The following is a 13,614-nucleotide window of genomic DNA, read 5'->3' on the forward strand; positions in this document are numbered from 1 at the left end:
TCGCACTCCTGAAAGAACAGCATGAAGCGTTCGAAAAACGCAGAAAAAAACTATGCCCTGTTGTTCCATTAGTGCCCTCTGTCGCAAAAGCATACAGGCTCATGACGTCAGGGCGGTATCACTTTAGACTTCAAACGCTTGCCTTCGCTGGGATACAAAGGGTTGCGTGTTTTCGTCTGTGTGGTTGGTCTTGCTCTTTAGATAATCGTGCTGATAAACGACTGTTTGCGCTCCCACGTGTTGCTTTGCTTGGCGCCGGCTACTACCGCCGATAAAAATAGCGACAGGTGTCCACTATATTGCTCTCGTTTTTAATTTGACTTACGTTCTGTTCGGAAAGTTGTGGCTTCGCAAAACTGCATGAGGTATTCCTTGCTAGCGTTTCGCTGCTAACCTGACAATTTAGCCGGGAGCACGGAATGCTGCATAATGAGCACTAAATAATAGCTAAAAGGAGTTATAATGTATTCCTTAGCATACGAGAATCCTAAATTGTTTGCAAAACGTAAGAGTTAATACTCCCGTTCTGTAGAAAAATCCGGCGTCTGCATTGTCCCCGTTAAGAACGAAGAAGCAGGTTGCCTCCTGACCTTGCGATGTATTTTCATCGAGCCCATGTGGCAGGTGACAGTTAAATTATATGGCTGGTCGCGAGAAGTTTCTGGGGGAGGGAACCCTAGTAATCACAAGCTCCACCGGTGGCTGCGTTTGAAACAGCCGGGTCAGTGGCCCATCCCTTAACCGCTGATCCACTGCGCCACGAGGGGTCTGTGAAGTGATACGGGAAGAACATCCCAGGCAGCTCTATGGGTCTATCAACGCTATCACCAGATATCTTTAAGGCGAAGCATAGGTGTCGTTTCAAGTTTTTATGTACGGGCAATGAGTCTAGGTTATAACAATCTGTACTCCAAAGTACATACTGTGATACACAACCTAATCTTTTTTACCATACCGTATATAATTCAGTGAAATTAAAATAAGAAAACAAGGAGCAAGGATGGCTTTTCATAGAGCAGTGTAACTTATCACGGCGTGTCGCACGCCAAACCGTGGAATTGCAAAGAATGAACAGATTTTATCCCGAAAGTTAGAGCTGGCCTTTTATTGGGCTCCCCACGAGACAGCACCGTGGTGAATCTAATCTGCACGCTCTACACCAGGGTCACATCTTCAGGTGTTCAGGAATGAAGCGTGCAAACCACTGTGTTTATGTTTGCCGTATCTTATCTCTGTTCTTCCCAGCTTATTTTACCATCACAGCGTGTTATGGTATTTTGCACCACCTTTTTGAATTAACTGTCGCTATTATTGGGAAAACAAGTAGAACACAATCGTCGCTCAGTATTCCAGAGCTTTCATCTCGCCTTTAGTCGTGTTGGTGTTCGATGCTCAGGGCTAGTGTGGACATAACATATCAGTTATATCATTGTTTTTCATGTTGCTGTTGTTGTCATTTATTTATTTTACATTTAGATAACAGCACTAATTACAACACTGGAGAACTGCTTTCACGCTGCTACTCGAAGGATAGGAGAAAATAATACACAGTCTCTTAAGTTTGAGTTGTGATTGAAAAGGTTGGACTGCGAACCTCTTTTGCAGATGCGGGGTTAGCGCTCAGCAGAGAGCAGTTATTTAATTTGGTTTATTGCTGTACGCCTCACCACGTGCCTCCAACGCGAGTTTTATTTGTTTTTGAGGCATTTGGTTCGAAAGCTTCATATAAGATAATTATGTAAATAATATGTGGTTCTTAATTTTTGGGCACGTTATGAGCGTTACCGCAATACCAAGAGGAAGGAATTGGCTTGGGCAGTGCATGTAATGCGAAGGCAAGATAACCGCTGGTTCTTGGGGGTAATGGAGTGGATTCCAAGGAAAGGCAAGCGTAGCAAGGAGCGTCAGAAAGTTAGATAGCCGGATGTGGTTAAGATGTTGGCGGACATCCGGTTGGAGCAGCTGGCAAAGGACAGGGCTATTTGAAGAGACATGGGAGAGGCTTTTGCTCTACAGTGGGGGTAGTCAGGCTGATGATGATGATCGAGTGAGAAGAGTTTTGTGAAAATTATGCAATGATTTCGATAACTTCTGTGCCTTTGCTTGCAAAATTTCACTTAGACAAGGGCTCTGTTATGTAGGCGTTGTGCGGCGAGCAACGATGCCGAATTCCTGCCACGTCGTTGACTACTCCTTCAAACAGAAAACTAAAGAACAAAAATAATTGTGCAATATATTTTGCGATAAGCAGCCACAACGAACCGTTGCGATATGTTGCCAAACAATGCCATGACGCCATGAGGTGTGAATTTAGAATGCATCATCCATGGCGCATCAAGCTGACAAATAGATTGCTGAAGGCAGTGTGGTGTGGTGTGCCACAGGGTGGTGGCCACAGTGTGGTGGCCACAGGGGCCAATAGCAGTTAGGTTGGACATCCGTCACCGTAGCTCAGTTGGTAGAGCACCGGACGCGATGTTCGAAGGTCGTGGGTTCGGATCCCACCGGCGGCATGGCTGTTTTTTTTGCTGCTTTATAATTAGTTTCCTTTAAGCGACAGATTAATCGAAGCATTCAAAAAATTAACGAAAACAATAGAAACATTTCTGTGCACCATGGTATCGGCAACTGTTGGCGTCGACACACACACTCACACACACACACACACACACGCAGGCGCACACACACACACACACACACACACGCACGCACACACGCACGTGCATGCGCACACGCACACACATATTCACTATATATATATATATATATATATATATATATATATATATATATATATATATATATATATATATATATATAGTGAATAAACAGAGACCAACGTTTGAAACAATGTAAATGGATGGTTCGGCCGTGGAACGGCCTTCATCAGAATAACAGAATAGGAACGAAGGACGAGAAAATGACGGAGGGTGCAAAAAAGTACAACCATATAATGCACAGAAGATTATAAACGTATCACACACGTGACTAGAACGCGAATATGGGTCACAATGGCTGAACAGGAGGGCTACGTTGCGAAATTTAGTGTGTTAACACTCTTAGCTGCAGAATGCGATGACAGATGATTAAACGTTTCATGTTTACAGTGCAAAGATGAGAAACCATAATTACTGGACAGCAAAATCTTAAGAAGCCAGAAGTTGCACTCTGAGAACACTAAAAAATAGCGTCACTAAAAACACAGGTCACGATAAAGCAGCATAAACGGTAACAGTATTAGCTCTTATTACATCCTGACAAAATAACTCATGACGCTATCTGCCTGTTCTGTGCGAGCACAAGAAAAGAATATGAAGCATACCCGTGCGGTGAGGTAACAAGATCAACGTAGCGAAATTTTAGCTATAATGATGGTGCAGCAAGTTAAACATACAGGCGCGGTTAAACGCAAACGCGGGGTGCGATATTCATGAAGAAAGAGCACGAACAGAATAGCACTTAACATCGGTGGATATCAGGGTGTTTGAACTGGTAGGGCGATCAATTTCCCCGTGCTGTCGTTCAAACCAGAAGATACTGTATTAAACTTATAGATCAGAAAATATTCTCTAATTTCTCGCTCGTGATTAGACTTAAATGCAGATTCCAGAATAGTAGCTGCAATGTGATCAAATGAATGACCTGGGAGCTGAACATGTTTTGATAGGGGCAGGTATGGGAGGGATTTAACATGAGCTATGTGGTTATTGAAGCGTAATCTAAAGGGGGTTTCTGTCTAGCCTACATACTGAAGGTTACATATCGTACACTGGAGTATATATATATATATATATATATATATATATATATATATATATATATATATATATATATATATATATATATATATATATATATATATATACCAAAAGTGATATCTGGCAGCCGATTTGGTCAATATAATATAAAATCACCAAAAATTGAAGAAACATAACAGGATTTATTTCACAACGTTTCGCCTGGAGGACTCGAAAAAGGCTGGTCCTCCAGCCGAAACATCGTGAATTAAATCCTGTTATGTTTCTTCAATTTTTGGTGATTATATACATACAACATAGTGTATATATATATATATATATATATATATATATATATATATATATATATATATATATATATACACACTGTGTTGTATGTTTTCGTTCATCATAGTTAGCTAATTAGTCCTAAAGGTTATCGATGAGTGGCACAGACGCACTCTGGAACTGGGTCCTAAGTTCTGCTTTGAACCTGCCATGACGCCGCTAGAGCTGTTGTCGCTCTCGCGTTTGATATCCAGGGTTGTCCCCGACGTAAACAAACCGAGATGTGTGAAGGAGTGCTCAGCAATTGGAATGGAACATAGAAGGCAGAGGACACCAAGACGAATGGAAGGGTTGTTGAACTATTTGGTCGCTTAGGGCCTGACGCCTCTCCTCTCAGACAAGGAAGGGTTATTTGCCCTCGCTACAGAAGGGATATTCGCCCAAAAAGCGAATGAGGCGGTAGAAAAGAACTGTGGAAGTAATTGTGAAGCCCGCTCCCATCAAAATGAGAGCCATGGGTTTGTTGCAGAAGATGAGCCTTTATGTACTGGCTGCTCCAACCAACAATAGTAAATGTACTGTTCTGCACTTGTTCTTCACGGCAAAAACTCACAAGCCGGATGTTCCGTTTAGGGCCATCATATCCGAGTGCCACACTTGGCAGCATGTTGTGTCGGGATTTCTACAGCCACACTTGAGCTCACTCAAGCTTTCGGATTCTTTCTTGGTGAACAATTCTGCAAGTGTGGTTAAGTACCGGTCTGGGCTGGATAAGAAAAATTGCTCTGCCTTCAGTAACGATATGGAGGGCTTATTTTATTCGCTACCCCATGCTCAGCTCATGAAGATAGTGAAAGACTGGATTGTAAATGACAACGACGAGTTGGTGTTTGTGGCGGGTTGCTGGGTTTCGACAGAAACTTTCCTGGAGCTGCTATTGTTTTACCTAGAGTCAACCGTTGTTGGGTGGGGCGGGAAGGTGTACCTCCAAAAATCGGGTGTGTGCATCGGCTCCCGTGTGGCACCCGTTTTGAGCGATATTTACTTGAACAGGATGACTCAGGAACTGGCGCATAATCTTGCTGGCCTTGCGCTAAAAGTGTTCCGTTACGTCGATGATTTTTTAATCATTCTTAAGTCGAACTCTCCCAGGGCAGTTCCGGACGTCGTCAAAATCTTCAAAGGTAGAGGTAGTGGCCTGGGATTCACCTTCGAACTACCCAGCTCAGCTACCGTACAGTTTTTAGACATCAGGATCCATTATCTAGAGAACAGAGTGTGTTTGGAATATCACCCTAGAACGAAAAAACCTCTCTTGAACTTCAGTTCGGGGCATACCAAACCCGTCAAGGCGGGTATCGCGACTTCCTGCTTAAAAGCGTCCCTTGCGAAATCCTGTACCGACAGAGTGGAGGCTAGCTTCCTGGGGCAGATAGAGAGCCTGAAGGAAGCCGGGTATCCTGAGCAGGTGTTGGCTCAGATCTCCGAAAGGATCCTGGTCAAGGTGGGGAGTGCCCATGCTAGTAATAAAGATTATGGTGGACGTAGACAAGTGGTGGGCATTTCATACACCCATGGAATTTCATATCGGCTCCAAAAAGTGGGAGCGAGATACGGGGCGGACGTTATTTTCACGGCAAAGAATATGAGGCTCTTGCCAGACGTAGTTTTTTGTAAGCCGGTTACGAAAGGACTTAAAAATCCGCAGATCACCAGGATCTTTAGACCTAATAAACTTGCTAAAAAGCTGAATTTTTCCTTTATTTTTTTTAAAAAGGTCATTCTTGATCCATGGTTTACGAATTTTTGAAGATCTAGGCCATCTCAAGGACAGAGGAAACTGTTTCTTAAAGATGAAACAAAAATATCAATAAAGAGTTCATACGCGGTATTTGCACATTGAGAGGCATAAACAGTACTCCAGTCAACTTTGTGCAGTTCCTCCCGAAAGTGTTCAAGGTTTTAACCGGTGATTAAATGAAATATAGGAGAACGCTTATCTTTTTTTTTACTTTACGATTAAAACCACAAAAACTTGGCATGTGGGCGCTGATGTGATATGAAATAACACCAGAACTTATATCATCCTGTCAAGAATTCGTGATGAAGAGGTGGCACGTTGAAGTGTCACGGGTAATTTTCGTAAGGCCACATATGACATTAAAACAACCATAAAACTGTAGCAGCAGTTCATATTCGCGGCTCACGGCAGTATCAGCACGGAGATCAATATTGAAGTCACCACTACATATGATGTACTGAAAATTAGAGATGTTTTCGAAAAGCACTTGTAGGGAAGAGCAAAAAAAAACAATCTGAATTTTCTTGTGGTGGACGATGAAAAACAGAGTAAGCAGTACGGGCGCGCAAAACAGAGAACACTTCGTAATCATTGGTAACAAATGAGAATTCCTCAAGACATTGCACGTTGAAATTGTTTCCCACTAGCATGCTGACACCGCCGCCACGTGAAACACTTCTGATTCGACTAAAACAGTCATAATTTGGGGGTCGCCAGGGAGGAGTGCTGTGGTCATACCAAGTTTCAGATAGCAAATAAAATGAAATTCAAGGTTCCAGGGGCTAAACATTGCATCAAGCTCGGTCGACTTACTTTTTGCTGCCACATATGACATTAAAACAACCATAAGACCGTAGCAGCAGTTCATATTCGCGCCTCTGGGCAGTATCAGCACGGAGATCAATATTTAAGTCACCACCGCATATGATGTACAGAAAATTAGAAATATATTCGAAAAGCCCTTATAGGGACGTGAAAACAAAACTATCAAAATTTTCTTGTAGTGGACGACAAAAACAGAGTAAACGGTACGGCGTTCAAAACACATAACACTTCATAATCATCGGTAACAAATGAGAATTCCTCATGACATTGCACGTTGAAATTGTTTCGCACTAGCATGCTGACATCGCCGCCACGTGAAACGCTTCTGATTCGAATAAAACAGTCATAATTTGGGGGTCGCCAGGGAGGAGTGCTGTGGTCATACCAAGTTGTTGTTCCTTGACGGAAATCTATGAATGGTAGAGACAGTTTGTTCGGTTAGAGGGGCAAATCTCAATTTTCACGCGATATCGTTAGTTTGTCTATGAGCGATTCATCTTTTTCTTCCTTGATGCCATCGTCTTCAAGGTTCTGCTTTCTGCTATAGTACTCCAGATCACTGACTGCGGCGTGGATGGCCTGTACGTCGAAACTTGTGCAGGAAGCTTCAATTTTAGCCACTTGGGTTCTGAGCGTCTCTATTTTACTATCTATTTTTTTTATTTCCCTCTTCATTATAAAAGCTTCATTTTGCAACCTACCAAGCTCGAGGCAGTACTCTAGCAGCACACTTAAGTTTTTGTTGTTGCCACTCGTGGCATATATAGAGCAGACGCCGTTGTGCTTACACGAGCAGTCAGGCATTGTATATCAGCGTTAATTTTCTGAAACTCGTGGACAACAGAAAAAAATCGCTCCTTGAAATAAACTGCGAATGATCCGCTTTTTTTGCCACCTTCTTAAGGGCTGTGAACTGTAACCACGGAGCACGGAATTTCGTCATCGTTTGTTAGTCATGTTTCTTTCAAGAACACATATCCAATTTTTCCTTGGCTATTTCCAACAAGCTGTTTGATTCTGGTAGTTTGTTCTTCATTAGTCTAGAATTAATATGCAATGTCGTTAATGCTTTGCAAATGTGATCTTGGCCTGTGTTCGCGGAATATTTTCGTACGTTGCCTAACAGACCACCTTGAATGAAACGTCTACCGCGTCTTAAGCAGTCGTACTTAAGGACGCGAGTTTTCCATAGCCTTTTTTTAATTTACGACGTCTTCTGAGTTCCCAATGAGATTGTTTTCACAGACATTGCCTCTAATTTCGCTGTAAGCATGTGCAGAGAGGTTACCTGAGTGCCTTCTTTGAAAATAGAAATTAATCGAGGCGGAAAATTGATATTTCGACATCTGTAATGAGTAATATACAGGACCATTTTTTTAACGTTTAGAGATTTGAGAGCTTGGTGAATTTGCTTGGAGTGTATGACGAAGATAATAGCACATCGTTCTCATTTTTTTCTGAATTTTGAACTGCTGTAAACTGTTTGTATCTGTTTGTGATAAGGGGAAAACTTTCTTCAAATCGATTAAAAACGATTCAACCTCGAACCTTTTACTTGAGAAACAGAACTTAAAAACATATAGTGGGAAGAATGGTTCCTGAGATAAAAGGAATAAGACTGCTTCTGTAGCTATTTTATAGGTAAAGGATCTCGAGGCCGCAGTCTGAGACCTTTCCCTCGACTCATGTGATTAGCATCTTTGCCTTCGTCGAGTTCCTCCTTGAAACTGCGAAAACAGAGCCCGCGAACGACCTTCGCTGCTGCATGCTATTCCTGATTTGCCAGGTGGCCGCAGCTATTGATAACTGATGAAATCAGAGACCCACAGAATGAATATTTAGAGAACTAGACCCTTATATCAGTTCTCTCTCGACATTTTTGGAAGAAAGGTTACCAGAAATGTAAACAAATTAATCCGAAAATTGTTAATACTGCACAAGTCTGCAGTTCGCAGAAAGCAGTTTCTAGGAGCCGTTCAGTGTAAAAGTTCAGAGGATCTACATTTTATAGTTTAGCGAGCTCCATTGCTCTCTTTCTCAAGGTGACCTCATGAATTCGAAGACCCCAGTAGCACGAGGTGGCGGACCCATGCGGGTCCGATATGGGCAATGGGGGCTGGTGGCTTCCCGCAATAAACCTACATGGGTCCCTCGTAGGCGCAGTGCTGGCAAAAAAACGTTTGGGCTGCCCATTTTATGCCTTAGTGGGCCCCTCGTCAGCTATGCATGGGCTTAAGAAGAGCGGGCAGCCCACCTGGGTCCCACCATAGATACATGCGGGCAGAAGTGCGGGCTCTATCATGAAGTGTGGGCAGCCACTCTTGGGGCTGCCTGTACAACACCTTGAGAGATCCACGGTGGTTTTGTGTGGGCAAAGAGATATCATTCCCGCCTTCGGCCTACATGGGTTCTGTGTGGAAAATACAGGGGCTAAGCCATGGGCTGCACAGTGGCGAAGCGTTGTATTCATGCAGTTTGGGCTGCCTGAGCAACACCTACGTTGGTTCCGCATGGGCTAGGCGTGGGCGCATTTGTCATTCCCGCATCTTACCCGCCTGTAACCTAAACAAGGTATGAAAGGGCTAAGCATAAGCTGCATGCAATCCGTCTGCACAAAAAGATGGGGCTGCGTGATGAAGTGCGTACAACCCTAATAGTGGCTGCCCCTGCAGCACTCTCAAGGATCCAAGGAGGCTAGCTGCGTGTGGGCAAACATACAATATTCCCGCCTACAGCCGACAAGGGTACTGTGTAGAAAATACATGGGCGGTGCATGGGCACATATCTCCCATTCCCACATCGTCCCCGCCTACATGTCTAGTAGAAAAGGGCTAAGTGTTGACTACGCAGTGGCAAAACGTGTGTGCATGAACCTGGGCTATACGACGGTGAATTGCGGGCAACCCCGATGGGGGCTTCCCGTGCATCACTCTGAAGACACTGTGTGTGGAAACAGGTAGTATATTTCTGCCTGTAGCCTTCGTAGTGCTGCGTCGATTACTCTGGAGTTTGCAGTGCAGAAACATCACGCGTAATTTTAGCAATCGTTGCCCGGCGACACCTATTGACATGTAGTCCCACTTACATTAGCCTGGCTGCATATCCTACATCACATGTAAAATTAAGGGCAGCATGGGTGCTACAGCGATGGAGCACGGGCGCATGGGTGAAGTGCGGGCATATATATGCCGAGTTTAAGGGCTGCCCAGTCAGCACGTTGATGAAGACCGATGTGGGCAAATAGCTTGCATTCCAGCGTTCAATTTAACGAAATCCTGTATACAATATGCAATTAAGCATGTAATTTATGTGCGCTTAAAAATGACAAAGCATACAGGTAGACGAATTCCGGCTGCCAGCAATAACTGAGACGGTCCCCTCTTCCGACCTATACTCTAGTAAAAGCGGTTCTTCTCAGTTTTGGTGGGATTCATTTGATAATTTTAATTTTTCACGGTCCATTGATGTTCGATTTAATGAGCGTTTGCATTATAGACATTTTGTTGAAAGCTACAATAGAAGCTTTGAGATTAACTTTTTTTGAAGTTGAGAAAAGCAGGCTTATTCTGCAGATCATATCTTTGTAGCATAAGCCGAAATGCGGTTTAGGAGAAACTTGGTGCTGTGCTATAAATATGCAGTGAAAGCTCGTTAATCCGATCTGCATAAGACCAGAAAGAAAAGAGAAAAGCTAAGAAAACAATTTGTAAAGTTGTTCTGCACGGAGCTGAAACAATGTCGCCTGCTTTTGTCATAATAACTGCGCTAGTATATATGTCTCACCTAGAAACGAAGACTCGACGCCTTGTAGTAACCGCTTGCTTCGCGGCTGCAGTAAGAAAAATGCTGCAGCGGCTGATTTGGTTGAAGTCGAAAGTGTTGTCAAGATGAAACGGCTCCATGCTTCTCGGCGTGGTCACTTTTCACAAAGTACGCGTACGGCTGCATTGCTGACACGCGGCGCAAGCTACGATAAACAGGAAACCCAGACGCGTTTGAAGGAACGATTTTGAAATCCGACACAAACAGCACACGAACAACAGCAGCACGGACCATGTCACGGCGCGGCGTGAGGCCTAGCCGGTTATCACGCCGGGATGCACAGAGGGAGAGGAGGGGGAGGGGTTATGTGTCTTTCCACGTGACATGGCAGCCAGCGCGCTGGATTTCAACGGTGTTGGGAAGCACGCTAGGCGCTGGCGCGTGGCTATTAGCGTTGCGCGTGTCATGTCAAATATTATAGCGAACTGTTACGAAATCGCAGTCAGACTAAAGCGCTTCGCGCCTCCGTGTATCATTGCCATGCAGGAGTGCGTGCAATTTGCGACCGCGAAAATAAACGAGCGAGCACAAAGGCGAGAAGAAACGGAAGGGATGAGCTCGGTCAGCAGCTCCTATTCGTTTCCCTTCGGCATTTCGCGTGAGTCACTGGTTGTTTCCGCGACAGCATAGTGCATTCAACATCGAATCATCAACCTGCTGGTCTGTCAGTGTTCACAGTGTATGCGTTGCGACGCGAGCGCCGATGTGTATGCATAAATGCGTTTACTAAATAGCAGGCACGCGTAGGAAGCCTAAATGTGAAGGTGGAAAATATATACCGCCCAGCAAGGCGCGTGACTATGTTTTGGGCTTTCGTTAAGGTGGTTGCTCGACTTCCTGTTTATTATTCGACGTGGGACGTGATCGTGCACTGCCTTCACGCTTGTTTTTGACGCCCCTATCGGCCCGTTGCGGACTGCCGATAGCGTGCGCCTCTTGGTCTGTTTAGCGTAGTGTTATTCGCCTCACGTATGTGCGTCTTTATAGTTATCTGATGTGACATCTTAAGATTAAAACACACCTCTACGAGCCGATTACACCAGCTGTCAAACTCAGAGTGGGAGGGGTGCGACGCGTCAAGGCATGCAAGCGACTGAGTGAATTGAGCGACGTGTCGCTGCGATACGCCAACAGGGAGCTGCCTACTCGATCACTTTTGTAGCATTGATAACGCTGCCTGCAGCTGTAAAGTTCTTTTAGTTGCAGGCGTCCGCGAATAAAAATCATTGCTAAATATTCAAGAAGAAATAGCCCTAGAAAAGGAGTGCTTTGCAGCCCTTTCAAATAAAGTGGTTTGAGTAACCTAAGTAGCACAGAACTTATAAAAACTAGTGTGAGCAAATGGCGTTCTTACCGAAAAACAGCGCAATTACACGGGACACGAGAAAGGAGACACGCACACACACAGCGCTGACTTACAACTGCAGGTTTTATTGCACTGCTCACAGTAAATATTAGAAAGGAAAAAACAAAAACAGTGGAAGACGAGAAAGAATTCCTTCTGTCGCATCATGTCGTCATAGTTATTCAAGATATTGAATCTCTTTTCTTGTCAATGCCATCGATGGTGGGCTAACGCATGACGCGGCTTTCCTATCTATGATGAAAGCTCCATACAGCTCGCGCTGGTGCTGGTGTTTATATCGCCTCAAAATCTGGCTTCGTCCAAAGTTAGGTGTGCAGTGACAGCCAGACACGTGTTTTGGCAGCGTGCTGCCGTATCCCGTGCGGATGTTAGTGGCGTGCTCTCGTGAACGGTCGTTTATGCAACGTCCACTTTGACTAACATACGATGCACCGCATGACAGCGGGATCTCGTAAATTACCTCCGTGTCACAGGTGGAGAACATTTGTTCATGTTTCTTACTGCACCGCGCTGGTTTTGGGGCATCTTCGTTCACAAATATGCAAAGCAAATTGACCTTTCTGGGTGCAGTCAGAATCAAATTCACTCCAGCACGCCCTACTATCTTCTTCAACGAGTGGCTGATCCGTGTAGATACGGCATAACGGCCCGTGGCTTCTTTGGGTGGCCAGATTGGCGGAAATCTTTCAAGAGCTTGAATCCGATCCCTGAAATGAAGGCTTCCGGGAAGCCCGCTTCGCGTAGACGCTTCAGCTGGGACTCTGTGCTAGCTTGCTGACGGTGATGGTACGATCTATTGAGGGCATTCTTCAAGGCGCCCAAGGCTATTGCTCGTGTACGAGCTTCTTATGCGAGGAAGAGTATGGCAAAAAGCTTTTCTTTGACCTCGGAGCCTAGCACCAGAACAGATGGTCCTCACTTGGAAACAACCGCCGGTCAAGGTACTGAAGTTAGCCTTCATCAGGCAATTCTTTTGTCAATTCAAATTCTCCTAAGTTTTCTGAGAATACCTTGAAAAGTGCCTCCACGTCCTTGCCTGGGTCCTGATCAGACGTTTTGTAGACGACGAGGAAGTCGTCGACAAAACGAAAAACCCTCACTACGTTGGCGTTGAGCAGAGCTTCTTTTAGCCGACGATCCGCCTTTGCAAGCAGAAGATCGCTGAGTAGAGGTGCGACACAGGAGCCGATGCACACGCCCTGCCTCTGTACGAACAGTTCGTTATTGAAGCTGATAAACGTCGGCCTTAGGTAAAAGGCCATAGCTTCGAGGAACTTCTCTTTGCTGATTCCGCAGGCGTTCTGAAACCGTACGAAACCCATTGCTTCAATGTCTTCTCTAACCACATCAGAGAGAGGTGCGGTAGTGAGTAGTAAAGATCCTTTACATCGATGGAAAAAACACTCACACCTTTCGGGCATGAGCCATGAAGGAAAGCAGAGACTTCTTCAGGCTTCTTAACCTGGAACGGATCTTCCACGGCTACCAAAGACAGTGAGTCTTGTAGAAACTTGACCAAGGAGTGCTGCCAGGTGCCTTTTTCCGACACGATCGCCTTGAAAGGCCAGTTGTCCTTATGTGTCTTCACCGTGAAGTACGCACTTAGGCACAGTCCTTTGCTTTTTCTCACTGCTGTACCCAGCTTTGTCAGGTTGAAGGCATCACAAAGATGCTGGGCTTCTTTCTTCACAGCTTACGGCTTGACCTTATTGAGCTTACGGAAGTTCTTCATAACAGCTTCACTTGCCTTCTCGCCAAAGTTCGACGAAGGCAAA

This window comes from Amblyomma americanum, chromosome 2 (assembly GCF_052857255.1).
Source record: "Amblyomma americanum isolate KBUSLIRL-KWMA chromosome 2, ASM5285725v1, whole genome shotgun sequence".
In the NCBI taxonomy this organism is placed as follows: domain Eukaryota; kingdom Metazoa; phylum Arthropoda; class Arachnida; order Ixodida; family Ixodidae; genus Amblyomma; species Amblyomma americanum.